Genomic DNA, 27,051 nt, shown 5'->3' with positions numbered 1-27,051 from the left:
CTGTTGTTATTTCACCTCTTTCATTTCTGATTTTGTTTATTTGGGTCCTCTCTCTTTGTTTCTTAGTTAGCCTGGCTAGAGGTTCATCTATCTTGTTTATTCTTTCAAAGAACCAGCTCTTGGTTTTGTTGATCTTATGTATTGTTTTTTTGGTCTCTATGTCGTTTATCTGTGCTCTGATTTTTGTTATTTCCTTCCTTCTGCTTACACTGGGCTTTTCTTGTTGCTCCTTTTCTAACTCTTTGAGTTGTAGAGTTAGATCATCTGTTACCCCTTTTTCTAGTTTTTTGCAATAGGCTTGTAAGGATATGAACTTCCCTCTCAAGACTGCTTTTGCTGTGTCCCATAGATTTTGGATTGTTGTGTTTTCATTGTCATTTGTTTCCAGGATGTTTTTAATTTCTTCCTTGATTTCTCTGGTAACCCAGTCCTTGTTTAATAGCGTGCTGTTTAGTCTCCATGTGTTTGATTTCTTTGGATTATTTTTATTGTAGTTAATTTCCAGTTTTATGCCATTGTGGTCTGAGAAGATACTTGATATGATTTCTATCTTCTTGAATTTGAAGAGACTTTGCCTATGACCCAAAATGTGGTCTATCTTTGAGAATGTCCCATGTGCACTTGAGAAGAATGTATATTCTGTGGCTTTGGGGTGGAGTGTTCTGAAGATGTCAATTAATTCCATCTGGTCTAGTGAGTCACTTAGGATCGATATTTCTTTGCTGTTTTTTTGTTTAGATGATTTGTCGAAGGGTGACAGTGGGGTATTAAAATCTCCTACTATGATTGTATTGCTATTAATCTCTCTCTTAATGTCCTCCAGCAGTTTTTTTATGTATTTGGTTGCTCCTGTATTGGGTGCATATATATTTACCAGGGTTATTTCTTCTTGTTGGATTGTTCCCTTTAGTATTATGAAATGGCCTTCATTATCTCTTATTATGTCCTTCACTCTGAGATCTAATTTGTCAGATATAAGTATTGCTACCCCAGCTTTTTTTTCATTTCCATTTGCCTGGAAAACTTTTTTCCATCCCTTCACCCTCAGTCTGTGTGCATCTTTTTTTCTGAGGTGGGTTTCTTGTAGACAACAGATGTATGGGTCTTGTTTTCTTATCCAATCTGTTACCCTATGTCTTTTGATTGGAGCATTTAATCCATTTACATTTAAGGTTATTATTGATAGGTACACATTTGACGCCATTTTTATTCTATACCCGTGTTCCTTCTTCACTTCCTATTTCTTTATTTTTACAGTAGACCCTTTAGCATTTCTTGCATTACTGGTTTGGTGGAGATAAATTCCTTCAGTCTTTTTTTGTCTGTGAAGCTCCTGATTTCCCCTTCAATTTTGATTGATAGCCTTGCTGGGTACAGTATTCTTGGATTCAGACCCTTCCTTTGCATGACTTTGTATATTTCATCCCATTCCCTTCTGGCCTGGTAAGTTTCTGTTGAGAAATCAGTTGCTAGTCTGATGGGGGTTCCTTTGTATGTAACTTTCTGTCTCTCTCTGGCTGCTTTTAAGATTCTTACTTTGTCATTGTTGTTTGCCAATTTGATTATAATGTGCCTTGGAGTCTGTCTTCTGGGATTCATTTTGCTTGGGACTCTGCGAGCATCTTGGATTTGTGTGGGTTTTTTCTTCTCTATTTCAGGAAAGTTTTCTGTCATTATTTCTTGAAATACTTTTTCCATGTCTACCTCAGTTTCCTTTCCTTCTGGAACCCCTATTATTCGAATATTATTTTGTTTTGTAATGTCCCAAAGCTCCCGTAGGCTCTCCTCCTGCTTTTTAATCTTTTTTTCTAGAAGCTGCTCTACTTGGGTATTTTTTTCCATCTTATCTTCTAGCTCACTGATGCGGTCCTCTGCTTCCTCTAGTCTACTCTTGATGCTTTCTATTGAGTTCTTCATGGTAGCGATGTCATTTTTTATTTCTTCTTGGTTCTTCTTCAATTCCTCATGGTTCTTCCTCATTTCTTCTTGGTTATTGTCAAATTTCTCTTCCATTCTTTTTAGCCAGCCTATGATCATTATTCTGAATTCTTGCTCTGGTAGGCTGCTTACCTCGGGCTCGTTTACTTCCTTTTCTGGTGATGCCTGCTTTTCTTTCATGTGCGGACTATGTTTTTGTCTCCCCATGGCCTCTCTTCTCAGGATGTCTGGTTATGTGGTGTTCCTTCTCCTGCGTTGATTTAAAATTTGAAAATACAAACACTACCTGGTACAACACAAGAGGCACTTAACAGGAATGTACTTACAATATTAATAACCTTTAGTAAAGGTGACCACTAGAGAAAGGCAACTTAGGGGATAGGAGAGAAGGAAGAAAGGTAAAAATAAAATAAAGAAAAATTTTAAAAAGTAAAAATTAAAATTAAAAAAAATTAAGTAAATAAAATAAAAAAAGAGGGATAAAGAGATATAAAAAGAGGAAAAAAAGTAATGACAAAATAAAGTTGGAAAACAGGGAAAAAAAGAAAGGAGAGGAAAGAGAAAGAGAGAGAAGAAGCAAACTACAAGAGAAATGGGAAACAAACTATATATATGTGGAGAAAACTGCCATAGAACAACCACTGAACCCAGCTAATGCCAGTAACAATACTTGGAGATTAATACAAACTACAATATCCCCTATTATTAAGTAAGGCTATGATATACAGAAGTAAAAGATACAAACAAAAACAGAGTATTTTTTAAAAAAAAATACAAAGCAACAATAACAACACAGTAATAATCATAACAATTTCACTAACAAGCCTAAAAATTCACAATAATCAACCTTCACACAAACAATGCGAAAAGGATAGAGGGGAGAACAGTTTTTCTTTCTTTTTTTTTTTTTTTTTTTTTTAACTAGTTAATATAGTGCAGAGATTGGTATTTATACACTTGGATCAGGGGTTGGAACATAGGTCTATAAGTATAGTGAGAGTTTTAGCAGGGGGTATACAGAAAGAATGGAGGAAAAACTAAAGCCGGAAAGGGATAGGATAAACCGTAGACTAAAAGGGTAAAGTTTAGCAAGAGAGTGATGGTGTAAAGGTCGAGTTGAGATAGGGTTGAATGATGCTATAGTAGAGATTAAAATAGAATGAAGGTTACTCCCAAGGTAAAATAAAGAAAAAAAATAAAATGGTACTGAAGAGGGAAAAAAAAAAAAAAATTGCAAAATAGCAGTAGTAATAGTGATGATAGAGATTGAAAAATGTAATAATTAAAAAGGTAAAATCAAGTAAGGAAAAAAAAATCTTTTCTTAAGTAAAAGATATAAAAAATGAAGATTAAATAGAAGAGGTAAAAAATGAAAATAAAATAATAGTAAAATTAGCATAAAAATGTCCAGTAGTGGTCATTCACTTCCTCTGTTAATGTATTTGGCACTCCTGATTCTCGGCCCAAAAAGTCTTGCAGTTCCCAGCATTCCACTGCACCTCAGATTTGTAAGGTAATCCTTAATTTTAAGTAGACTATATCTTAGTTATTTGTGTCCATTTATTTTTGATTAATTAAAAGATAAAAGAAAAGAAAAGAGAAGGAAAAAAAAAAAAAAAAAAAAAAAAAGGGGGGGGGGCAGTTTGTAATTCAGCTCTTAGGTGTCAGTGTTACTGGTTTGACCTCCCAGTCTTTTTGGTTGCTCTGGTCTTCTTTCTCTATGGCTCTAGCTGGCAGGGTGCCAGCTGGCTCCCAGACTATCTCTTCTGGTACAGATCCCTTGTTTCCAGGAAGGCAATTTCCCCCTGCAATTTCCCCGGATATGTCCAACTGGGCAGTCCTTCCCTAGTATTCAGAAGCAAGGGGGTGAAGGGGATCAGGCACCAAGGTGTCCAGATGTTCCGCCCTTGGCGAAACAGCCGAGATTCTTAACGCTCTGTCCAGTGACCTGTGGCGTTTTAAAAAAGTCCCGCTTCTGGGGAGGATTACGTCAAACCCAGCACTAGGTGTCGCTGCAGCCTTCTTTGGGTGCCGCTCGGCGGCCGGTAGTGCGCGCTCCCGGCTACCCTGAGGGAGGGGTTGGAGCTCCCCGGCTACCGTAGCCGCCTGGGCCGCGGGACCCCGGTCCCCTAGGCTGTCCCCGCAAACTCTGACCTTTCCGTGGGTGACCGAAGAACTCCCTGGATTCCACGCGCCCGTGCCGATTCGGGCTTCTCAGCTGCTTGATGGACCTCCCCGCTGTGTGTTTTTCCAGGCCTCAGGGATGCTCCTCCTTTCCTGGTAAGATGGCGCTGCCTTCTCTCCGCGAGAGCTCGCTGGGAGAGCCGCTGCAGCCGCGGCAGTGCTGGCCTCTTGGTCAGGAAATCTTGTCCAACGGACCTTTCCTTACCTTCCTAGAGAATTCCGAAGCCCCTTAGCTGCCAATCAACATTCCCTGAGCGACTCAGACGCTGTTTCTATCTGTTCTGGGACCAGAGTCAGAACAAGTCCGACTGTTCGGTCGCCATCTTCAAGCTCCGCCCCTCAAATTAACCAATTTTAAATGTTCCACACAAAGTCGTAGTATTACTACCTCCTTCTGGTAATAACTATTATAATTGTGTGTGTTTTTTCAATAACAACATAGAATGGTTTTATAAAACACAAAATCCACCTACACCTGAATTAAACAGTAAGGGATTTGTTGGCTCTATAAACTGGCAAACACAGATTAATATAAAAATCAAAGAGTCAAAAAAAAAAAAAAATCAAAGAGTCCATTTTATTTTATTTCTTCATCATGCCACCCACAATTTTGTCTTGGTCCGAGGCTGCTGCAGCAACATAAGATAGATGACAGCAACAACCCAGGCACATAGGCTGTCTTATCTTGTAGGTGGAAATGGAGAACCTTGACACACCATCAAGGAAAAGTATTGAGCTTCACTCTAACGGGGCCTTTTTCTAAACAGATTTGTAAATCAGTGCATGTACTTACTAATGGCTAGAACATCTCTACATGTCACTATGGAACAGGGACTAGGACTTAAAAGCCTATGTCTTGGACAAAACTTCTGACCTGAAGTGGGAAACATCTTGATTCTTTAAAAAAAAACAAAAAAAAAAAACCTTAAATGCACATCAGAAACATTGTGAGAAAAACAAGATTAGCAAACGTGAAGGCTGGAGATAACGACACGCTCCAAATCATGTGAATTCTCATAGGACATATTAAAGAATTCAGGCCTTATTCTAAATGTAATTCAAAGATTTAAATAAAAAAAGGCATATGTTCTAAATTAAGATTTAGAAAGATTGATCTTGCTTTTGTGTGGAAATTTGATTTCTAGAGAATAAGTGTAGAGAGTCTGGTTCATGACAGCAGTCTAGTGAAGAGATGATCACTAGATCCAGAACTATATCAGTGCAGATGAAGATTGGTAAATTGACTTGACATATACTTTATAGACAGAATCAATAAGACATGTAAATGGCCCTAAATATTTAGATATAATCTACTTTAATTAAAAATACTCAGGCATTAAAACATCAATGAACCTGACCTAGCTGGTTTGGTAGAGCATTGGCCTGTGGACAGAGGGTTCAATTCTAGTCAAGGGCATGTACCTCTATTGCAGGTTCCTCCCCACTTTGGGTCTTAGTCAGGTGTGAGCAGGAGGCAACCAATCCATATGTTTCTCTCACATCGATATTTCTCTGCCTTTCCCTCTCTCTTCCCCTCTCTTTAAAAAAAAAGTCAATGGAAAACTATCTTTGAGTGAGGCTTAAAAAATAAAACACAAACAAACAAGCAAGCAAAAACCAATGAAAGCAAAAAGCTGGTTCTCTGAAAATATAAACATAATTTGTAAACCTTTAACCAGACACACCAAGATAAAAAGAGAGAGGGCTCAAATAAATGCAATCAGAAATGAAAGAGAAGTAACAATTGACACTCTGGAAATACAAAGAACTGTAAAAAAAAAAAAAAATAGTACAAACAACTATTTGCCAACAAATATAGAGTCCCAACAAGCAAAAGGCCTGGACCAAATGGCTTAACAAGTGAATTTTACCCAACATTTAGAGAAGAGCTGCCATCTATCCTTCTCAAAATATTCCACAAAATTCAAGAGGAGGTATGACTCCCAAACTCATTTTACAAGGGCAGAATTATCCTAATTCCCAAACCAGATAAAGACTCTACAAAGGAAGAAAATTATAAGCCAATATATCTGATGGACATAGATGCAAAAATGCTCAACAAAATATTATATTAGCAAACCAAATCTAGTAACATATCAAAAAGATCATACACCATGACCAAGTGGGATTTATTTCTGGGATATAAGATTAGTATATTAATTGCAAAAATGATAATACTACATTAATAAAATGAAGGATAAAAATCATATAGTCATATCAATAAATGCAAAAAATATTTTGATAAAAATCTAGCACCCATCTATAATAATAAAAGCTTGATGTGCTATTAGACCAGACATCCTTCTAGATGACCTTCTGGACAAAGCAAGGGCTGCGAGAAAAACCCATGTCCCAGGTGCCTGCCACGGGCCATAGGGCAGCCCAGGTCCTAAGTGCTAGAGGGAAACCAGTGCCAGCGGCCATGAGAAGGAAGACCTACTTTTGCAGAATTTTCTTGCATTGAGCCTCTAGTTTATGATAAAAACTCTCAGCAGAGTGGAATAGAAAGAACATATCTCAACATAATAAAGCCATATATAACAAACCTACAGCTAGCATCATACTCAATGGGGGAAAATTCAAAGCATTTCTCTTAAGATCAGGAACAACCAGGGATGTCTCCTTTCACCACTCTTATTCAATATAGTACTGAAAGTCATAGCCATAGAAATCAGATAAGAAGAAAAAATAAAAGGCATCTAAATTGGAAAGGAAGATGTAAAAGTGTCATTTGCTTATTACATGATACTGTATATAGATAATCCTAAAGGCTTCACCAAAACCTATTGGAACTGATAAATGAATTCAACAAATGAGCAAGATACAAAATAAGTATCTGCAAATTGGTTGCATTTTTATACAGCAATAATGAACTATCAGAAAAGAAAACTAAGAAAACAGTACCATTTAAACTTGCATAAAAAATAAAATACCTAGGAATAAATGTCATTGAAGAGATACTTGGAAAATTATAAGACCCTGAAGAAAGAAATTGAAGAAGATACAAATAAATGGTAGCATATATTGTGCTCATGGATAGGAAGAATTCACATTGTTAAAATGTCCATACTACCCAAAGCAATGTAAATCCCTGTTATCAATGTAATCCCTACCAAAATGCCTATGACGTGTATCACAGTACTAGAATTAATAATTCAAAAATGTATATGGAAACACAAAAGACCCAAAAAGCCACAGCAATCTTTTTTTTTTAATTTTTATTGTTCAGATTATTACAATTATTCCTCTTTTTTTCCTCCATAGCTCCCTTCCTCCCGGTTCCCACCGCACCCTCCGCCCTTACCCCACCCCACTGTCCTCATCCATAGGAGTACAATTTTTGTCCAGTCTTTATCACACCCTCCACAACCCTTTCCCTCTGAGAATTGTCAGTCCACTCCCTTTCTATGACCCTAGTTCTATTATATTCATCAGTTGATTCTGTACACCAGATTTTTAATTCACTTGATTTTTAGATTCATTTGTTGATAAATATGTATTTGTTGTTCATAATTTTTATCTTTACATTTTTATCTTCTTAAAGAATACCTTTCAGCATTTCATATAATACTGGCTTGGCGGCAATGAACTCTTTTAGCTTTTTCTTATCTGTGAAGCTCTTTCTCTGATCTTAAATTCTGAATAATAACTTTGCTGGGTAGAGTAATCTTGGTTGTAGGATCTTGCTATTCATTACTTTGACTATTTCTTGCCACTCCTGTACTGCTGCACTTCCACAGCTCCTGTGAGTCTCAGTGTGCTTTTCTCTTTCCTTCTAGTTATAGAATTTCCACTCAGCCAGCATTCCTGTGGTTCTGGATGATGTCTGTTTTGTCTTTTAGTTGTAGTTTTGAAGTGGTTGTGCTGGGTAACAGTTCAGGTGTTTACCTATGTCACCATCTTGGTTTCTCCAGGACAGCAATCTTGATAAAGAAGAACAAAGTTTGAGGAATCATGCTACTTGATGTCAAACTATATTACAAGTTCATAGTAATCAAAATAGCATAGTATCAGCAAAAAGACATATAGAATAATGGAACAGAATACAGAACCAAGAAGTAAACTCTCACCTATATGTTGTTAATATTTGACAAAGGAGGATAGAACATACAATGCGATAAAGACAGTCTGTTCAATAAATGGCATTAGGAAAATTGCAAAAAAAAATTAAAACTAGACAAACTTCTTATACAATATATAAGAATAACTCCAAATGGATTAAAAATGTAAATATAAGACCCAATACCATATAAATCCTTAGAAAAAAATATTGGCCATGAAATTTAGTATTATTTATTTACCGGTATATATTTATTTTTATCTGTCTCCTTGAGGAAAGGAAACAAAGGGGACAAAATTAATGGGATAAGACCTAACTAAAGGTTTTGGACAGCAAAGGAAAGAATCAGTAAAATGAAAAGAAAACCCACTGAATGGGAGAACATATTTGCAAAGATGCATCTTATAAGGTGTTAAGATTCAAAATTAAAAAAAATAATAATATAATTCAACACCAAAAAAACAAACAATCCAATTAAAAATATGAACAAAAAGGATTGGAATAGATACTTCTCCAAAGAAGACATACAGATGGTCAATATACATATGAAAAGATGCTCTACATCACTAAGCATCAGACAAAGGCAAATTAAAACCATAATGAGATAGCACCTCACATCTGTCAAAATGGCTATCATCAATAAATCAACAAACAAATATTGACAAGGGTGCGAAGAAATGGGAGCCCTCTTTCATTGCTGGCGAGAATGCAGGTTAGTGCAGCCATTGTGGAAAACAGTATGAAGTTTCCTCAAAAAATTAAAAGTGGACCCATTTTATGACCCATGATCCCACTTATAGAGCTCTATCCAAATAAGCCCAAAAACTAATTAGAAAGACTTTATGCACCCCTAGATTCCTTGCAGCATTATTTACAATAGCCATGCTGTGAAAGCAATCCAAGTGTTCATCAATAGACAAGTACATAAAATGTGGAGGTACATATGTTGAATGGAATATTACTTAGCCATAAAACTTACCCTTTGCAATTGCATGGATGGACTTGGAGAGAATTATGATAAGTGAAATAAGTCAGTCAGAGTAACAAATACCATATTATTTTACTTAAATGTGAAATCCAAATGACCAACATAAATGAACAAACAAAACAGAACCAAACTCATAGATACAGGGAACAGACTGATGGTTCCAGAGAGAAGGATTAGGGGACTGAGAGAAAAAAGAGGAAGGGATTGCAAAGTACAGATTAATAATTACAAAATAGTCATGAGGATATAAAGCACAGCCTAGGAAATATCCTATCTAATAAAACAGTAGTATGCAAATTGACCGTACCTCTGCTATACACACAAGCCATGCCCACTAGACAATTAGGAGCGAGTATGCAAATTAATCCAACCAAGAAGAGAGCACAAAGCTTGGGTTTGCCTGCCAATGGAAGAAGCCAAGCATTCCACACACCCTGGTGGGTCCAGGCCTCCACTCAAGGCTACAAAGTTTCAATTATAGAAGATAAATAAATTCCAACAAAAATGGCTGCAGCCATGGAGCAAACAGGAGGCTTGATTCTGTTCAAGGCTACAGAGTTTCAATTGTAGAAGGAAAATAAATCCCAGATATCAGGGCCTCCACTTGGGTTGCCAAGGGGTGTAACTGGCCTGCAAACCACCATAAGCTCCTTACCCATGCCTCCCCACACCCCAAGGGTACCCCCACCCTGATCCAGGACACTCTTCAGGGCAAACAGCTGGCCCCCATCCATGCACCAGGGCTCTGTCCTATCTACAATAATAAAAGAGTAATACAAACTATACATATTGATCATCACTCCAACACACAAGATGGCTGCACCCATGTGGACACAAGATGGCCACTACAAGATGGCCAGCAGAGGAGGACAGTTGGGAGGGACCAAATCTACAAAAGAGGGGAGTTGTGGGTGATCAAGTAAGCAGGGGAGGGAAATTGGGAAGGGCCAGGCATGCAAAGGAGGAAAGTTGGGGGAAACTGGGCCTGCAGGGAAGGGCAGTTGAGGGAGACCCAGGCCTGCAGGGGAGAGCAGTTGGGATGGACCAGGCCTGCAGGGGAGGGCAGTTAAGGGAAAACAGGCTGGCAAGGGAGCAGTTAGGCATCAATCAGACTGGCAGGGAGAGGTTAAGGGGTGATCAGGCTGGCAGGAAGAAGTGGTTAGGGACAATCAGGAAGGCAGGCAGGTGAGCAGTTAGGAGTCAGCAGTCCTGGATTGTGAGAGGGATGTCCAACTGCCCGTTTAGGCCCAAGTAGGATCTGGCCTAAAGGGGCAGTTGGACATCCCTCAAGGGGTCCCAGATTCCAGATTGGAGAGGGTGCAGACTAGGCTGAAGGACACTCCCCCCTCCCCATTCACAAATTTTGTGTACAGGGCCTCTAGTCTATATATATCAAACTCTAATATGCAAATAGACCAAATAGTGGAACAATTGAACAACCGAACAAACAGTCGCTATGACATGTGTTGACCACCAGGAAGCATGCATGGAACATGTTGGGCTTTGGCAGCATGTGGCAGAGTGTGGAACAAGGTGGGCATTGGCCTCAGCTGCATGATAGATCAGGTGAGTGGAAGTGCCAGATCAAGACGAGGCTCCAGTTGCTGTCATCAGGCAAGCCTCTGGTGGTTACTGAAAATTATTTGGTCCTGCACACAATGTTCCCACACAGTGCTTGCACCTACTGTTGGTGCCCACCCTCCTTGCACACACTGCCAGTGCTGGAGCTGCTGCTTGCATCTGCTGCTGGCATCCAGCACCAGCCCCGATCAGTTGGTGTCATCAGCAGGTGCGAGCAGCAGTTGCCAGTCCCAATCATCCCTCAGGGCTTCACCACCTCACCCTGCTCCTGAATGTCAATTGGGGCAGCAGCTGTCTCTCAAACCTGCTGAAGGTACCAATTGCTCCGTGCCATCAGCAGGTGTGAGCAGGGCTGGCACCATCAATTCATGGTAGTGGCAGTGGCGGGAGAGGGGCTGCCGGCAGACAGGGGCTGGCAGCTGCAGTTGAAGGGGCCAGGCAGGGGCACAGAGATTTGGCTGAGATCCACCCCTGTGCCCACCACAGCCTTGTGGCCCAGAGTTCCTTTCAAGGTGCATGAACTCATGCACTGAGCCTATAGTAGTTAATAATAGTGTGAACCTATGTATTGGTGCCATTTGGGTAATGGAAATATTAAGAGGAATACTTTGTAAAGTATATGATTTTTCAACCACTATGCAATACACCTGAAACTAATCAAAATAATATGTATGTAAGCTGTAATTGATTTTTTTTAATTTAAAAAATAAGCAAAATCAGCTATTTCTATCTACTACTATGTTAGCTTTCAAAGGTAGATTATCTTCAAAATTTGTTAAAAATAACCTTCAGATAAGTTATTGTTAGGAAAAATAGATAATTCTATGAAAGAAAAAACAACGATTATCATTGCTGTAGTTTGGTAAGAAATAGAACTAATGAGCAAAAAAGAGTGCTACAGAAATAAGTAGAAATAAGGAGAGGAAATAAACTTAGTCCTAACTTGCCTGAGGATCTGAGAAAAAAAATGAGAAAACTTTAAATATCACATTATTTAGAAACACATAATTCCATGCTCACCATCAAGGCAAGTTGTCAACAATGTATTTCAGCAATATGAAATCTGAAAATCTGGAAGATCATTTAATTTTGTAACAAATAAAATAGAACTTTGAAGTCAATGTTCCACTTAATGGTCATAGTCCCTTATATAAATAGACTTGTTTAACCAAGTCTGTAAACACAAAGTCAAAAATTGCTTTCCACTCTTTTCAGCCTAACATTTATTGAATGCCAACTGAGTGTCAAGGTAGGACTGTTTCAGACCCAATAAAAACACAATTAATTGAAAATCACCTCTCAGTCAGTCACTCTGTTAGTTTTTCATTTAGCTATTCAACTAATTGTGAAATATTTACTGTGTGGGCCAGTCACACTAACCACTAAGGAAATAATAATGATTTAAAAAAAGACACACCCCCTGTCCTTTTATCATTAGTGTGCACATAAATTGATATGCTATAAAGAAAAGAAACAGAATTGTAAGTGTTTGTAATAGATTATTTAATTAGTAAAAGATCTGTGGGAAATCTCCTCCAAAGTGATGATTTCATACAAACAGTAGAATCAGCAATCTGAGGGAGAGAGGAAAGTACAATCAGTTAGAGGAAACATCAGATATAAAAACAAATGTTGATAGAAGACATGGTGAATATGAGGGGCTGAAAGAAAACCACTGTAGCTGCAATTAGGGAAGCATAGTGTAGAAGAGTATGGAGACTTAGCTGGGGGCCCAAACATGCAGTTTTTAGATATTGAGGCATGTTGTATTCACGCTAAGAACAATGAGAAGCTATTAAATTGCTTAATGAAGTTGGTGTGATATATTCTTTTTAAAAATATTTTTATTGTTTTTAGAGAAAAAGAAAGGAAAAGGGCAAGAGAGAAAGAAAAAAAAATCAATGTTAGAAATATTCATCTGCTGCCTCCTGCATGTTACCTACTGGGGACCAAGGGTACAATCCAGGCATATTCTTATTTGCTCTCATTTGTGCTGGATAGAAAAAAAAAATTTTGAGGGGTAAATATGAATGTTGTGAGAGAAGAAATTATAGCAATTTGGACAAGGGAAGACAGTGAGAAGTGTTCAGACTTGTAAAAATTTTAATATATCTCATACGTCAATATTCTTTTCTGGTGGTTTGGATATCAGGAATAAAGGAGAGGCAGATGTAATACGTGATTCCTAGATTCCTGGCCTTCATATCTGATTGGGTTTATAGCCATTTGTGAATAAAGGTAAGTTTATTATCATTATTATTATTATTAGTAGTAGTAGTAGTCTTTATAGTATGAGAGCCTTTGAGATCTCCAAGAATTGATTTCAATTAAATAATTGGATACATGTGTCTGGAACTATAAGGCAATGCTGATCAGAGATATTATTTTTGAGTAATCTATTTAATGTATTAATGGAATTCATATTTATTAATGACATTGCCTAGAAGTTCAGTCTACTTTATGACATCCTGAGATCCTGGGACTGAGATTTGAAAAATCTCAATTTAATATGAATTGTAAAGGATGAGAAGCAGAAGCAAAATCTGGAGAAATTTTAAAAATAAAAGCTAAAAAAAGTATTCGATGAAGAGATAACTTAAAGATACCCCTCCCACCACACACACACACACACACCAAAAGAAGAAAAGCTAGTGACATGGAAGTAAAAAAGCGATCTTGCTTTCATCAATAGAGAGATGCAGGATGGAACACAGATTGATGTTGCAATAAGTGGGAATTTAAGAAAAAAAAAAGAAAGGAAATAGAGTGAAGTAGAATATATAAATAATCCCGGTGAGAATTTTGTGCAGAATAAGAAAGAAAACTGCATTTGGACAGGTATTTGGGGCCAAGTAAGACACCATTGTTTTCTTTTTTCAATTTTTAATAGGATGTACTTGAGTTTTTTAAATGCCAATGAGAATGATGCCAGTGTGAGAGAGGTACTGTATAGAAAATAAAAATGAGAATAGATAACAGTTAATGTAGTAAGAAAGCAGATGAGTGGGATCCAGAGTAGAGATGAATTATTCTTAAGCAGGATAATTTATTTCATTGTAACATGGGGAAGGAGAAGAGGAGGGGAACTGATGATATTAATAATCATAATAATCTCTCTATATAAAAGCCTAAGTGACCATTGCAATCGAAATAACCAAACAGACAACCAAACAGTCTGCGTGGAGTGACTAGGCCAGCAGGGGGTTAGTGACAGGTGATCAAACAACCGAACAGCAGGCTGTGTGGGTCAACCAGGCTGGCAGTGGGACAGTTGGGGGTGACTAGGCCAGCAGAGGAGAGCAGTGACGGGTGATTAGGCTGGTGGGGGGGGGGAGGAGTTGGGGGCAACCAGGTCAGCAGAGGGTGCAGTAAGGGGCGACTAGGGGGTGAGGGTGTCAGTTAGGATCCACCAGGCTGGTGGGGGAACAGTTGGGGGTGACTAGGCCAGCAGAGGGGGGATTGTTGGAGGTGATCAGGTCAGCGGGGGGGGGGGGGGGGGGGGAGGGGAAATTCAGGTGCAATCAGGTAGGTAGGCAGGTGAGCAGTTAGGAACCAGTGGTTCTGGATTGTGAGAGGGACATCTGTCCTAAACCAGCAGTGGAATATCCCCCAGGGGGTTCCAGATTGAAGATGATGCAGGCTGGTTTGAGGGGGAAGTCCCCCCCACCAAGTGCATGAATTTCGTGCACCAGGCCTCTAGTGTAGCTTATAACATAGCTAACATTTAAGAACTGTATATATGAAGAAATATAAAGCATAAATATATTTTTTTCTTTTCCTAGGTCATCTTTTTACATAGTTGGAAGAAGTTGAATGTTGGGTATTCAAGGAGAGCAGAATAGTGTTGAATAAGAAATTTGGAAGAAAGGCAGAGTTGACCAAAAAAGTAGTAGGATTGCATAATAGTGTTGGAGAACCCAACTGTGGTTGGCAGTTAAGAATTTATATTAGAAAATTTTGAACTGTTATATGAAAATCTTGTGTAGCAATTGTTTTTTTAAAAATATATTTTATTAATTTTTTACAGAGAAGAAGGGAGAGAGATAGAGAGCTAGAAACGTCGATGAGAGAGAAACATTGGCCAGTTGCCTCCTGCACACCCCCTATCGGGGATGTGCCGGCAACCAAAGTACATGCCCTTGACCGGAATTGAACCCGGGACCTTTCAGTCCGCAGACCGACACTCTACCACTGAGCCAAACCGGTTTTGGCTTCTGTAGCAATTGAATGATCAGGATCAATTTTGGAATATTTTTATTAGATTCAAAGAGGATGAAAGTTTCAATATATGCTTGGCAAATATTCAGAGAGATAAGAAATATTTATATATAGTAAGCATATTTTAATATTTTTTATTCATTTCAGAGAGGAAGGGAGATGGAGAGAGAGATAGAAACATCAATGATTAGAGAGGATCATTGATCAGCTGCCTCCTGCACACCTCCTACTGGGGACCTAGCCCACAACCTGGACATGTGCCCTCACCAGGAATCAAATTTTGACCTCCTGGTTCATAGGTCAACACTCAACCACTGAGCCCCACTGGCCGGCCTATAACAAGCATATTTTTTTAAATAAAAATCCTCATAAATTAATAAAGTTGAATTTCAAATAAAAGAGATATCTAATGAGTTTTTAGAGAGCAACAAGTTCAAACAAGTAAATTTTTTAATAAAGTAAAAACAAACAAACAAACAAAACCAAAACTGGAGGCAGTTGAACAAGCCATAGGCAAGGAGGCCCTGGCCATGGAGCATGATTAATGGGTTACTAATTTCTTTAAGATTCAGGTTATGAAATGACTCAAGGTGTGAAGATTGAAGTCAGTGACTTAAGTGGAGGAAATAGAAAGGTATTTTATTGTCAAGAATTTTAAAAGCTAATGAGCACTAGACCTGGAAACATTGTATACATAAACATTGATATTCATCCATATAAAGTTAGGGCTTGGGATAAAGAGAAATGCCTAAGCCATCTACCAACATTTTTGAGGAGTAGAGAAAACTAATGGAAATGTCCACAGGCTATCATCTATATATCATCTATCTATCTATCTATCTATCTATCTATCTATCTATATATCTATCATCTATCTATCAAGCTATCATCTATCTATCAATCATCTATCTATCATCTTTCTATCATTTATCGATCTCTTACTAGATTGTAGTTCCTTAAAAAATATTTTTTTAATATTTTAGTGTCTCTAGTCAAATGTGAAAAATATATTTAAGCATTTTAATAGTTCTTTTATTTTTTAAAAATATTATTCTACAAGTATGTGTTCTTTCTCTTCCTTTATATTTCAACTTTTTAAAATCCAGAAACTCAATAAATAATTCTTCCACTATAAATCTTCATAGGCCTATTACTCTATGTTACAAATCTACATTAAACAATTGGTATTAACTAGATATTTCCATCAAGTATGATTTTCTAGGGTAAAGAAATCACAATGCTCATTCCCTTGACAAGTATAGATTTATAAACCATGGAAAATGAAATGAAATAGTCCACCTTGCACCAGAATCAGTACATTGTTTATCCTCTAAATTATTGAATCACAATGTACTATATTACATTTTTCTTTCCAGTGCATATAACAGGTGATTGTTATTCTAAGTTTAGATAAGAAAAATATTAGTTCTGCTTTTATACAAAATTATCACTTCACATTTCCTGTAGAATCTAATTCATTAGATACATATTCATGGTGTTCCTGTACTTGAATTTTATTGGTAACATGAAAAGTTATTTCTGTTGCATTTGATGAAGTCTAACCACAAGTCACTCATTTTTTTTAACGTAAGAGTGACTGGAATGGATTAAAAGAAAACTTCAGGCTATAAGAAATGTTTAATGTTTGCTTCCTCCTGACCTGAAGACATTGATATATAACTTGTTAGATGAAAGAAATTTCCTGTTCTCTCCACGCTTGGACTAGATGCTTTTCTATGTGAAAATATGAGTGGTTAATGTTAGCCTTCCTTAGCTCTGACACCTTATTTGAGATTAGTGATGGTCAAAACTTTGGATTGGTGTTCTCTAAACTTTCAATTACCTAAGTCAGTAATTTTCAACTGGTGTTCAAGGAAGGCACAGTGGTGTGCTGCAAGAATTTTTAAAATGTGCAATACCTGATTATTTAGTCAGGGGCACATATCTCTTTTCCATGAGCTAGTCAAATAAAAAAATGACATCAGCTAACACAATAGCCAGATAGTATGAATGATTCAGGACATGCCTATATTTTGTCAAATGTGCAAAAAAATGTATTTTTTTAAACATGTCACAGAACTTTAGTTCCATGATATGTATTACAGGAAATGAGAAAAGTTAACAATCACTGGCTTGATTTTCCTAAAGCCTTATACTGAATTTATCTTGCTTTTATTACCATCTGTATCTTGACAAAGAACAATAAATGTTGGACTTTCAATCCTGTATAATAAAAGGTTAATATGCAAATAGACAGAATGGCAGAACAACTGGTTGCTAGGATGCACACTGACCACCGGGAGGCAGATACGCAACACAGAAGCTGACCCCTGGCCAGGTTCACGGCTGGTGAGCACAGCGGTGGTGGCAGGAGCCACTTCCACCACCACCACAGCTCTATGGATGTCCAACAGATGGCTTAGAAATGAACCTAAGCCATCTGTTGGACATCCCTTGAGGGCTTCCAGACTGTGAAAGGACACAGGCCAGGCTAAGAGACCCCCCCCCCCCAAGTGCACAAATTTTGTGCACTGGCATCTAGTTTATTATAACAATCATGGGAATAACCTAATGATAAAACTCATAAGAAATACGTTGTGAATAAAGACAGATTTCTTTTACTTAAAACACAAAATGAGGAAAAATTATATTTACCTTGATATAAGGGTCACTATACCTTACATTTTAGTGTCTCTGGTCCAGTGTGAAAGAAATGTCAAAAACCTGTGAGGTGAAATTTTATTAAGGAAGGTAGAGGCATACATTGTATATTGTTTTAACTCTTAGAAGAGTCTTGCACCCTTGTACTTTACCCAGACAAAAGGAAATAGATTAGATTGTTGTATGATGATTTCCTATTAATATTGTGTATAAATCAACAATGTATGTGGTATTGATCACCTAAATGGATAGAGTTGATCTACCCAGGTAAGTGAGTAACTTCTTTCTCCTTTAACATTTCACATATGCATGTATTGAATATGTACACTTTTTAATAGAAAATACCTCTACAGAGAAATTTATACTATTCTCAAGATAAATGAAACTGTGCTCATCATTATAAGAATCTAAACAAGCCCTAAAAATGATATAATTTATCCTAAAGGGAAATATTAATTATTTAGGGTATTCTTAACCATTCTCTATGTTCAGAATCTTACCTAATAAAAGAGTAATATGCAAATTAAACACCACTCTGCTATACCCACCAGCCATGCCCATTAGCCAGTCAGAGTGAGTGTGCAAATTAATCCCAACCAAGATGATTGTAGCCACAGAGAGCAGTTGAGGGGCTTGTGCTTCCCCAGCAATAGAGGAAGCCAAGCTTTCCTCATACCTTGGCCAGCCCAGGCCTCCATTCAAGGATACAAAGTTTCAATTATAGAAGATAAATCCTATGAAAAATGGTGGCAGCCAAAGAGATAAGAGAACAGACTAGGGTTGCCCCCAGCAATGAAGGAAGCCAAGCTTTCCTCCTGCCCTGGCAGACCTAGGCCTCCACTCAAGGATACAAAGTTTAAATTCTAGAAGGTAAATAAATTCCAGATACCAGCGCCTCCTGCTTGGGTTGCCGGGGAGCATGGCTGGCCTGCAAACTACCACAGGCCCCTCTCTCAAGCCACCCAACGCCCCAAGGGAAACCCACCCTGATCCGGCACACCCTTCAGGGCAAACCTGCTGTCTCCCACTCATGCACCTGGCCTCTATCCTATCTAATAAAAGAATAATACACAGATTGACCATTACTCCAACACACAAATGGCTGCCCCCATGTGGTCAAAGATCCTGCCCCCAAATAGACACAAGGCAGACACCACAAGATGGCCATCAGGGAAGGGAAGATGGGAGGGACCAGGCCTGCAAGGAAGGGCAGTTGGGGCCAATCAAGCCTACAAAGCAGGGCAGTTAGGGGTGACAAGTCCAGCAGAGGAGGGAATTTGGAGGCAACTGGTCCTGCAGGGAAGGGTAGTTGGGGGGGACCCAGGCCTGAAAGGGAGGAAAGTTGGGGGCAAATAGGCTGGCAGGGGAGCAGTTAGACATCAATCAGGCTGGCATGGGAATGGTTAAGAAATGATCAGGCTGTAGGTAGAAGCAGTTAGGGGCAATCAGGAAGGCAGGCAGATGAGCAGTTGGGAGTTAGCAGTCCTAGATTGTAAGACGGTTGTCCTACTGCAGTTGAACATCCCTCAAAGGGTCTCAGATTGGAGAGGTGCAGGCTGGGCTGAGGGACACCCCCTGCCACCCTGTGCACGAATATCATGCACCAGGCCTCTAGTATTGTAATAAAATAGTTTTGAATGTATAAAATATAATCCTATCCCTACCTTTTAGCTAAATAAAGTTAATTGATTATGCTGTTAGTAATCATCCTGAGAATCAAAAAGAAGACCGATTTTATGAAACAGAGTTGATACAAGTCCTTGTAGCAGAACAGTTAATGATTGAAGACACAATAAATTGGTTTGTTGTCTTAAGTTGCAACTCTTATTAGTTAGGTAATTCTAGCTAGTATGACAAACTAAAAATAGACTTTCACATAATAGAATGTTATTTTCTGTTCACATAATCATCCACAATCAGTGTTCCTGAATGACAGCAAACTTTTTTTATGTTGTGAATTAAATAGTCAAGCTCATTTCACCTTGCAACTTTACCATTTCTTAGGGTTACATGGATATCTACTCTTAATTGGTGGGAAAGCGTCAGTGTGGGGTGGTGGTAGGGGCACACATAAATCTTAAAAGTCTTGGCTCAGAAATAAGTAAATAGACTCCTTGCAAACAATTAGAAAAAAATATGCATATATACTGTACTGTACTTAGAATTATCGAGCTGAAAGAGACATTAGATGGCATTTAGTCTACCCAATTTCATTTTACACAATGAAAAGAGAGTACTCATATATGTATAAAAATTTTCAAGCAGCCTATTTATCTATGCACACAATTAATTTTAGTGCAGTAATCATTAGCCTATTTATCTATGTACACAATTTTAGTGCAGTAATCATCCGAGTGACTGCAAATGTAACATCACCCTCATAGAGCAGGTGACTTTCACAGCTATAGCAATCAAACTGAGGGCACATATGCCAGTGACACTGCTCCTTTTTTTAGCACCCAGGTTTTATACAAAATTCACATTCAATAAGATGAAGTGATCTGAGTAGTTGTTTCAAGGGTCTATGGAAATTTTGAAATTCTATGATTCTACCTGGAAATAGTCCAATTCTTTTTTACCTAAGGACATAATAGCTGCATATATGCCCTTAATGGTCATTGCTTGGGACCATGTCTAACAAAGTAAAATGTATTAGAAATATTTCAAAGATTAGTTAAGTGGATGAATTTTTAAAAATTGCTGTGTCTAGAAATAGTCACATACTCTTTGAGCCTGGAAATTTGTATTTTATGAAAAATATGTGGCTGTCAGGCTGTGTGACAAGAAAAAAATATTCATTACCTCTGTAAGAATACTTAGGATATTAATAGAAAGGTAATCACATATAGTCTTGTTCTACTGCTTCCACATGCAGTTTATTAACTGAATTTAATATAAATAAAAATAACTGGGGATTAATAACAAAATGCAGCAGATGCTAAATTTCTATGTTTTTTATTATCAAAAATTTTAAAGTATTCATTATATTGTTGTCTACACTTTCTTTCTTTAGCAACTAAAAGAAACAACAAGTAAATTTCTACAGCAAAATATTTTGAAGATAATGGAAGTACCAATATAGCAGCAATTTAATAAGTTACAAAAATAACATTTCTAAACCAGGCCTGAAGCCTATACCAATAATACAATTATATGTAACACCATTACTCTGTATAGAAATCGATCTTTCACTGAAATAAGAAGTTACCTCTAGTTTCATTTTTTCCATAAGTGCTTTTGCTTTAAATTGAAGCAGTTTTAAATTCTCCAGTGGAAACTCTACTATTCTTACCATAACGATGGTGAATGCAATTTTTATAAAGCAAAATACCAAGTCAGTGCATGAGTTTTAGGTTTCCTAAAGTAAAATCATCTGGAGGGCTACTAAGGGGCAGTAGACACTGTGTGTGTGTGTGTGTGTGTGTGTGTGTGTGTGTGTGTGTGTGTGTTTTGCGATAAAATTGCTATATTGCTCTCTATCGAAATGCTTAGAACAACTGCATTTAACATTAATTTGACATAAATAAAACATTTTTAAAGACATGCAAGAACATTAGAACTTTCATTAATAAAATATAGTTTATTCTCTTAACACAGAAAAAAAACATTAAAACATGTCTTTTAAGAGCACAAATTTTGAGTCAGACTGCCAAGGCTCAAAACCCTACAAGTACAGATTGTTTTGTAAAAGGCCTGACTTTTTTTTTTTTTTAATCACTTTCTGCTTCAATTCCCTTACTTATAAAATAAGGATAAAAACTGCACTTACTTTTATAAAATTGTGATGGTTATATTATTTAAAACACACAAAGCAATTAGAATAATACCTAGCCCATAGTAAGTACTTCAGAAATGTTAGCTAATATTATGATTAGCGTGTCCCAAAGAGAATCAGGAAAATAATTTCTTGAATATTTTCATCAATCTGTGTCCCCTTTCACTGTGGCATTCTTGAATCCATAGAAAAAGAAATGTGTTTTGTTTTTTTCCTTTTAAAGCAGGAAGCTTACAATTGGAAATGATTTATAATAATTCATGGAAAAATTTATCTACTTGATGTAGTAGCATTAAATCTTAAAAAGATTAAAGGACTCTGCAAAGACATACCAAATTTTATTTGGTATTTACTTTTCATAGGATAAGGAAGCATTCTAAGACCATTCTAGATATTGTATTATCTATTATAGGGTTTGATCAAATCAGATAATTGTAAAGAAATACAGAGGAGGGGGTATTGTTGGCAAAGATGAGGGCTGAGGTGCATATCACCCTGCCTCAATTACAGGGGGTCTTAAAGGAAGAATTGACATTATCCCAGCTAGGAAAAGCGAAAGGGTTATAATATAAACTATCGATAGTTATCATTTTGTGTTGGTGCTAAGCACACTTATTATACTCTTAGTAAATTCCAAGTGTAAAATATAGTATTATTAACTACCTAAGGCCTGGTGCACAACATTTGTGCATGGGATAGGGATGTCCCTCAGCCTGGCATGTACCATCTCCAATCTGGGACCCCTCAAGGGATGTCTGACTGCCGGTTTAGCCCCGATTCTAATCCAGGACCACTGGCTCCTAACCACTCACCTGCCTGCCTGCTTAATGCTCCCAACTGCCCTCCACTGACAGCCTGGATCTTGCCCTCAACTACCTTCCCCTGCTTGACTGATCTTGCCCCAAACTGCCCTCCCCTGCTGGCATGATTGCCTCTAACCCCCTTCCAGCCTGATTTCACTCCTAACAGTTCTCCCATGCCAACCTAATCTCACCCCTAACTGCCTCTGCCTCGGCCCCTCCACCATGGTTTTGTCTGGAAGGAAGCTGGACTTCTGGAAGATGATCAGTTGATCCAGTCTAATTAATATAGTATCCTTTCATTAGTATAGATAGATTATATAGGATGGGATTGCTTAAATGGGGAGGAAAATACTTTTTCAGCAGGAGGAGATGCTTTTGGCAGACAAAAATACATAATCCCTATATCTGGACTGATAGACAGCCATATGCAGTTATTTAAAAAATTGAATGACTTTCTTACACTTTACACTAAACAGCCGTTGCCCTTAAAAACCCCACCTAAATCCCTACCTAAGGTTTTATCTTCACAGTTCACCCAGATTAGGTTCTGATTGGTTAGCTTTTATGCCAGTAAGCATCAAAATCTCTACCTCCTAGGTAGCCATTGGCTTTTCTGGGAAATCCAGAATGGCCTTGATGACAGCTGTCTCTCTCTCCGGGTCTATTTCTGGGCCTGATCTTCAACCTCCATAGCAGTTGTGGATCAGGTCCTGCTTCTTTCTCTGGGCCTGATCCACAGACTCCGTGGCAGCTGCGGAACAGGACCTGACATTCTCGTGGTGCCCGCTTCGCCTGCCCACCCACCAACCTTGCTTATAGGATGAGAGGAGGGACTGAGAGGTGCTCTGCTTTTCCCAGGGACCATTTGTTTGGTTGTTATGGCTATTGGGCTTTTATTATATAGACCAGAGACCCGGTGCACAAAATTCATGCATGGGGGTGTGTGTCCCTCAGCTCAGCCTGTACCCTCTCCAATCTGGGACTGCTCAAGGGAGGGATGTCTGACAGTCTGTTTAGGCCCAATCCATCAGGCCTAACTGGGCAGTCAAACATCTCTCTCACAATCCAGGACTGCTGAATCCCAATTACTTGCCTGTATGCCTTCCTGATTGGCCCTAACTGCTTCTACCTGCCAGTGTAATCACCCCCTAACCACTACCCAGCAGGCTGATTGATGACTAACTGCTCCCCTGTCAGCCTGATTGCCCCTAACATCTCTCCACTACTGGCCTGGTCACCCCTAACTGCCTTCCCTGCCAGCCTCACATCCCCTAACTGACCACCCCCCACCAGCCTCATCACCCCTAACTGCTCTTCCCTGCTGGTCTGGTCCCCCTCAACTGCCCTTCTCTGCAGGCCTGGGTGCCCCAAACTGTCCTCTGCAGGCCTGGTTCCCCCCCAATTGCTCTCCCCTATGGGCCTGGGTCCTCCCCAACTGCCCTTCCCTGCAGGCCCGGTCACCCCAAACTTCCCTCATCTGCTGGCCTTGTCACCTCTAACTGCCTTCCCCTGTAGGCTGGTTCCTCCCAACTGCCCTCCCCTGCTGGCCATCTTGTGGCAGCCATCTTGTGTCCACATGGGAGTAGCCATCTTTAACTACATGGGGGCAGCCATCTTCTGTGTTGGAGTGACAGTCAGTTTGGATATTTCTCTTTTATTAGATAGGATAGTCACCACATTGTATATTTTTAGAACTTATTTACCTTACTAGAGGCCTGATGCATGAATTCATGCAGTAGTAGGGTCCTTCTGTCTGGCCTGTGGGATTGGGTCAAAACTCTCTCTGACATCCCTTGAGGGGTTCCAGATTGTGAGAGGGTGCAGCCCAAGCCAAGAGACCCTACTGTTGCAGAACCAGAGCCAGGGAGGGATGTGGGAGGGCATAAGGGCATGTCTGGCCCAACTAGCTCAGTCCCAATTGACCAAACCCTAGCATCAAGCTAAACTACTGATTAGAACATCTGCCCCCTGGTGGTCAGTGCACGCCATAGTGACTGGACGACTGGCTGACTGCCTTCCCCCTGGTGGTCAGTGCAAGTCATAGGGAGCAGTTGAGTGACCTTAGCATATCATTAGCATATTACACTTTGATTGGTTGAACGGCTGACTGGACAGCTGGATACTTAACATATAGGATTTTATTTTATAGGATAACTGGAAATTTGTACCCTTTCAACAAATTGTCCCCCATTTACCTCACCCCTCAATCCATCCCAGCCACCACTCTACTGTTTCTCTGAGTTTGCCATCTTTTGATTCCACATACAAGTAAGTTTATAAAATATTTGTCTTTCTGTGTCTATCATCCAGGTTAATCCATCTTGTCATGCATGGCAATGTTTCCTCCTTTTTGATATAATTGATGATATAATGACTGATATAATTACATATCAAAATTAATAAACATTTTTCATTTTTTTTACACAGTTTTTATTTTTTTTAATTCTAAAAATTAGTATGAAACCATGAAAGACACCAAATGGCCAAAGTAATATTGAAAAAAGGAACAGCCAAAACCGGTTTGGCTCAATGGATAGAGCGTCGGCTTGGGGACTGAAAGGTCCCGGGTTCGATTTCGGTCAAGGGCATGTATTGTACCTTGGTTGTGGGCACATCCCCAATAGGGGGTGTGCAAGAGGCAGCTGATCGATGACTCTCTCTCACTGATGTTTCTAACTCTCTATCTCTCTCCCTTCCTCTCTGTACAAAATCAATAAAATATATGAAAAAAGGAACAAAGCTGGAGGCATTCTACTTCCTCATTTCAAATTACATTACAAAGCTATGGTAATCAAAACAGAATAGTAGCATTGGCATAAACCCAGACACAGACCAATCAAATAGAATAGAAACCTATGTATAAATCCACACATATATGGTTAAATACTTTTTTGTGGGTAGTCTTTTTGGTTTTAATGTATAGAAACATTAAATTTATTGAATTTGATTATTAGTTCTAAAAGTTTTTGTAGTGATCAGGGTTTTTTAAATGGAAGACATATAATCTATAAATAATGACAATTTTACAACTTTCTTCCTTATTTGTATGCCTTTTATTTCTTTTTCTTGCCTAAATGCTCTGGCTAGAACTTGCAGTACTGTCTATTCTGATAAAAGAGAAATGTGTAAATTGACCATACCTCTATGACATTTCCCAGCCAATCAGGAGGGAATATTCAAATTAGCAGGACAAAGATGGTGGCAGCCCCACACCCCAGCCACTCCAGGTGCAGAGTGGCTGGGTGGAAAGGACACCTGCTATCATGGGGAGGGTGGAGGGGGGGCGGTGTGGAGGTAGCTACAGAAGTGGTGTTCTGGCCAGAGCCAAGCTAAGACTCCGACCAGAGTCAGCAAGAAGACTGCAGACTCTGGATGGTGTTAGCAAAAAGCCTGCAGACACTGGACGGATCAGCAAAGACTCCAGGCAGAGCAAAGGCAGAAGGTGGTGGCCAGAGCAAAGGCCTGGGTCCCAAGAGGAAAACCGGTGCCGGCAGCCAGGTGAAGGAAGGCCTATTGCACGAATCTTCGTGCAACAGGCCTCTAGTGTTGAATAAAAGGAGTGAGAATGAGCATCTTTGTCTTGTTCCTAAGTAACAGCTTTCAGATGTTCACCATTGAAGATGTGTTAGCTGTAGTTTTTCATATATGGCCATTATGTTGAGGTACACTCCCTCTATACCTAATTTGTTGAGTTTTTATCATGATTGGATATTTAATTCTTTTAATGCTTTCTTTGCATCTATTGAAATTCTTATCATAATGTAGTATATCACAGTATGATTTACATTGTTGAACCATCCAAGAATAAATCCCATTTGCTTATGGTGTATGATCTTTTTAATGTGTTGCTGAATTTGATTTGCTACTTTTTGATTAGGATTTTTACATATATATATTTAAAAGGGATATTGCCTGTAATTTTCTTTTCTTGTATTGTCTTTATTTGGATTTGTATGAGAACAAGTGTTAGTTCTTTAAATGTAGGGTATAATTCACCAGTGATACCGTCTGGTCCTGAGCTTTTGTTTGTTGGGAGAATTTTTATTACTATTTCAAGTTATGCCTCAGTGTTAGTCTGTTTAGATTTTCTACTTCATGATTTAGTCTTGGTAGGTTGTATATCTAGGTAATCTAATTTGTTGTCTTATAATTGTTGATAGTAGTGTCTTGTGAGCCTTTGTATTTGTATAATATATTGTGATGTCTCCTTTTTCATTTCTAATTTTGAGTCCTCTTTTTTTATTGGTTAGTTTTGTTTTGTTTTTAAATATATTTTATTGATTTTTCACAGAGAGGAAGAGAGAGGGATAGAGAGTTAGAAACATCGATGAGAGAGAATCATCAATCAGCTGCCTCCTGCACACCCCCTACTGGGGATGTGCCCGCAACCAAGGTACATGCCCTTGGCTGGAATCAAACCCGGGACCTTTCAGTCCACAGGCCGACGCTCTATCCACTGAGCCAAACTGGTCCCGGCTATTGGTTAGTTTTAATGAAGCTTTGTCAATACTGTTTTTCTTTAAAACAAAACAAAACAAAACACAATTCTTAGAATTATTGATATTTTCTTTCTTGTCTCTATTTTACCTATTTCTGCTTTAATTTTTATTGTATCTTTCCTTTCTTTCTTCTGACTTTGAGATTAGTTTGGTCTTTTTTTCTATTCCTTAAAATGTAAAAGTTAGGTTGTTTATTTGATTTTTATAAACATAGGCATTATTGCCATAAACTTCCCTCCTAGAACTGCTTGCTCTATCCTATAAGTTTTGGTGTGATGTATTTTCATTTTTGTTTGTCTTAAGCTAATTTTTATTTTCATTTGCTTTCTCTTTTGACTCATTGA

This window comes from Pipistrellus kuhlii, unplaced genomic scaffold (genome assembly GCF_014108245.1).
Source record: "Pipistrellus kuhlii isolate mPipKuh1 unplaced genomic scaffold, mPipKuh1.p scaffold_m20_p_3, whole genome shotgun sequence".
Lineage (NCBI taxonomy): Eukaryota > Metazoa > Chordata > Mammalia > Chiroptera > Vespertilionidae > Pipistrellus > Pipistrellus kuhlii.
Note: the sequence above shows the minus strand (reverse complement) of the source record.